General features: G+C 51.4%; 1 long non-coding RNA gene across 1 annotated transcript; it reads left to right on the forward strand.

Moving 5' to 3' along the window:
- The first annotated feature begins 1,705 nt into the window (after window positions 1–1,705).
- LOC123345661 lies at window positions 1,706–3,022 on the forward strand. Its single transcript, XR_006572835.1, has 3 exons — window positions 1,706–2,245; window positions 2,422–2,494; window positions 2,884–3,022. It is a non-coding gene; the product is annotated as an uncharacterized LOC123345661 (long non-coding RNA).
- The last annotated feature ends 1,453 nt before the right edge of the window (window positions 3,023–4,475 follow it).

Consider the following 4,475-nt stretch of genomic DNA (forward strand, 5'->3'; position numbering starts at 1 on the left):
CCAGAGCTTGTGGTTTATATCCACTAAAGTCCAAGTCACCCAGTCATGGGCCGTTGGCCTGGCAAATCTATGACACGGCCCTCGCATTCTTCACAAACCTTTTCCCTCAGGCAGTGCTTAAGGGCAGCATAAACAGCAACACATACAATAGTCCGCGTGACTTTTTTACGCTCACAACGTGGCACTGGCTCAGTTAGTTCTATGCCAAGCCTCCTCCAAAACACCTCATGGCCATCATCCTCAGAGTCCTCGTCAACAATTTGTATCGGCGTTGAGCAAAACCAAGGTGGGCCCGGTTATCTTCGCTGCTTCATGCAACGCTGTCCAGGGTTTCCAGGCCATGTAGGAAGGCATCATTGAGCTGTTGATTTTCATAACAGAAACAGTGTAAGCAGCCCACTGCTTGTTTTTAGATTTACACGACCCCCGGTTCCTTACCCATTAAGAAGCGATCGCTTCTTAACCATTCATTAACCTGTGTGACGTCCTTTTTGTTCACCTTCTCCCTGCGTACAGTCATGAAAACCGGTCCTAAGAGCAGGCCCTTTTGGGGAAGAAGAAATGTGGGACTCTGCTACGCCTCTCTTTAGACAATCAGCTCCTGAACAAAGCAATCATTTGAAACCATTACCCTCTGCTGTGAATCCCACAATTGTTGGCTCACAGGAAATCTGCAAAGAGTTTCATCAACCTTCATCTGCAAGGATTTCCAATCTAAGGCTCGTTTGGGCAAGGGACAAATGGAAGACAGATTTCAAAACAGACGATGGACATTTTAATGGTCTGATATGCTAGTTGAGCTAACTAATGGTCCCCTGACCTTGCAGCACTTCATCAGTGATGTATTTGGGGACAGTGTCATCTATGCGGGTGACATACGTCTCTTTTTGGAGAACCCAGAGCAGCACACGCAGCACATCCGAACCTGGAGAGGTTTCGGAAGCATGGTCTCAACGCAGAATTGGAAAAGCGGAACCTCCAGCCAACTCTCCACAGAGTTTTGGGGGTACATCCTCTCCCCAGAAGATGTTACAATTGATCCAAATAAGGTGGAAGCCATTCATAAATGGGGCGAAGTTGGAAGCCCTCAAGAAGTGCAGCGCTTCCTAGACTTCCCTCGTCCTGTGAAATCGAGACGTGCTGGCTCTCAGTGATGCTTAGACGGAAAACCACGCACCCCACACAGAGGTTGGAACCATCCACTCCCAGGTTGTCCTGAGGAGCCATGATTTCTCCAGGAGCTGGGTAAAGGGCACCGGGATCAGTCTGTCAAAGGTAGGGGAGGATCGTGTGAGGAGAGGGTCTAAGAGAGGAGGAGCGTGGGCTAGGCTCTGTATTTGGGCTTGGCAGGGATCGAGAGAAGGGAGAGGGCTGTTAGGGGACAATGCGAGGTGGGAGGGGGGTCGGAGATGGGGGCAAGGCCTGAAAAGTTCAGCTGCTTTAGATCAACTGTGCCAGAGAATCACTGGTTGAAGTGACTGAAAGCTCTGAGCTGGGGCTGGCCAAAATCCTCCTCCTCAGATGGGAACATCCCAAAAGTCTGCAGAAGCTCAGCCTCTGAGGTGAACGTTGTGGCCCAAACCTCTCTCTGCTCTGTACCTCACAGGATTCCAGCCGGCTGTTCCAATCCAGGAGGAAAACTGCCACCGAAGTCTCCCAGCACCTGGGCAGTGAAGTGCCACTTAACCCCACTGTGATGCACAGACCTTGCCCTGGCTGTCTGCACAGGGCTGAATTTCACCCCTTCTGAGTGTAAGGAAATAATTGGCTGAAGGCCTTTTTCTTTCTGGATGTCTGTCTAGTGGGAAAGAACCATGGGGATTTTAAACCTGTTTCGCTCCCATGCCTGGTGCTTTAATGATGCAGAGAAGGGCTGATGCATTGGTTGATTTCCCCACCTTTTAATCTACTCTCTTCTTCTCTTTTAACAGGTATTCTAAGCCCCCCCCACCCCCGTGCATCATATGGGCATTCTTGGGGGCGCAGATTACATCAGACCTGCACCTGAATAAATAATAGGGACTGAAATATGCAGACACTAAAGTTCTGCAGCCAAATTCTCAGGAACCTTCCTCTTCAATATAGGATCAGGATTTTGTTTTGAATTGTTTTATTTTTTTAAAAAGTGCTGAGCAGATGCTACACTGTAAGAAATGGAAACAGAAGCAAAAACTGAAAGACTGTTACTAAAACCAATGAACAGCTGCAGAGAGTGGAGACCCGGCAAAGCAGACAAATGAATACTGTGAGTAAATAACCTGAAAGCAAATGAGGAAGAAAACCTCCTCTGGGTAATTGTGGCTCTTGGGACCAAAATCAGGTTCCTGGTACGTAGCCTGGCTGAGATCATCCCTTTGCCCTGGATCCCAGACCTGGGATTCAAATGTCATTCTCTGTGTGGTGTCCTTATTTTATTCCTAGGAAAGGGATCCCCAAAGGAGGTGCAAGGATCCGGGACTCTAGTGTCTGCCAGAAGCTTCAGCCACCTTCACAGGTAGAAGTCACTGGCTTTCCTACAATGCCACTAGTGCTCTTCTTGATCTCCAGATCTGCTCCCTCCAGCAGGACAGAGACACCCCTTAACTCCCCGAGTCCTGATTTCCTGCCATTCAAGGGGCTGAGGGTTTGCATTGCCTCCACCCCAACCATCCGAGACTTTTCCTATGGGAATCTCCCTAGAGCAGGGAAGAAATCTGTTCTTCCATTAGAACCAGTCTGCTCAGTAAATCCACCCACATTGACCTCATCTCAGCTGCTTTGTTTATCCGAGATTAGTGGTATCTTTGGAAAACCCTTAGCGTGTCGGGGTGTGAGGTGGGGCAGGGGATGCAGGAGCTCCAGCAGATTCCCCTGAAGAACACCACCCTGTCTTTCTCTGCTCAGGTTAGAGCTCGCCCTCCATTGCGGAGGTGAAGACCGGATGGGAGCTGCTGGATTGACCTTGATGTGCCATGTCCTTGTGTGGATGAAGGACCTACATCTCAGGGGTGGCCAGCAGCAGATGTAACACCTGTGTCCAGGAATGGGCTAAATAACCTACATTGAGAGGTAAGTAAAATCATGGCCACATGTAGACATCATGGGAATTGGTGGGGATTGACCCAGGGTCCTTCAGCACAAGCCCCTCTCATTCACTGTCAACAAATCCAGCTCCACCCACTAGACCACACCGCATTCCAGAGCCCCAGATCCCAGGAGCCCTGATTCTCAGACCCACGGCTCACATCACAAGGCCAAACCTCCTCCTGTTATGGGCGCTGCAGAAGGGAGGATTGGCAAAAAAACCCTCTACATTCCCTGTCAGAGACTGCGGCCACGGGTGACAAGTGAATGAGCTGAGATCTCCCCTGTGGGAATCCGAGGGGCTGCACATTTGGGGTTTCACATGGACGGCCTCTGGCAGCCATTGACAGAGTGTTCCTGGGAGGAGATTTTCCGTCTCTCACAAAGGGTTTCTGTTCCCCCAGATCTCAGCCGCTCAGCAGAATGCGGGAGAGCCGAGTGCTGATGGGCTAGAGGGTCCCAGGAGTCGCTGTGCAGCAGTGGCAGGGTCTGCAGTCACCATGGGCCACACCCTGCGCTCCAGACAACCCAGGCTGGTTCCCTGGATTGCAAATGGGACTCTGACTTGGGGAATTGGTGCTGGTGCCTGTGTCCACAGCTGGGATGTTTTCCTGAGGCTACTCCATGGTCCAAGAAGCGCCATGAAAGCAAGAGGAGAATGGACATTAGAGAGCAAGGCCGGGACCTCTGCGGGGCTGCTGCAGTCAAACATCCACAGCTAGAAGAGAGACGATGGGAAACGCACTTTGCTGGCTGGCCACAGCCGCAGCAGCTGTCTCAGAAAGCTCTGCTCATGCTCCAGCCAGCAGAGGCAGGACGAAGAGCCACACAGGGAGAGCCTGGGTTGCAATTAGCAAGCTGCAGTTTTTCCAGTGGATTATGCTGCCCTGACCGTCTATTTCCTGCAATGTGCACATCCAGCCTCCCTGGCTGACCTCAATGGGAGTTAGGTTCTCCGTGCCCACAGGACAGGGCTGGCCTTACCATGAGGCGAACTGAGGCGGCTGCCACAGGTGCCAAACTGTGGCAGGGCACCACTAGGATCCAGAGCGTAGAAAATTGTGTCTGGTGCTGGTGCATATGTTTTCTCTCTGCTGGAGATGCACAGAGATGGTGGAGTGCTGTGCTGGAGGAAGGGGGAACAAGAGACAACAGGCAGGCAGGAGAAAAGGGGAGAGGGAATAACAGAAAGCAACAGGAGCTGCAGGGAGAGAGAGGAGGAGGAGCCTCTTATGTACCTCTCGAGCACCCCCAGGAGTCTGGACAGATTAACACCAGCTTGTCAGGGAGCTTCCTATTTCCTGCTGCTTCCTTGAACCCGCTTGAGGAGAACAGGCAGTCAGTCAACTGAAGTAGTAGGAGCCAGTTAGGCCCTTAAGATGCTGATATCTTCCCTCATGCAGACCCTGCTA

The sequence above is a fragment of the Mauremys mutica genome, chromosome 12 (assembly GCF_020497125.1).
Source record: "Mauremys mutica isolate MM-2020 ecotype Southern chromosome 12, ASM2049712v1, whole genome shotgun sequence".
NCBI lineage: Eukaryota > Metazoa > Chordata > Testudines > Geoemydidae > Mauremys > Mauremys mutica.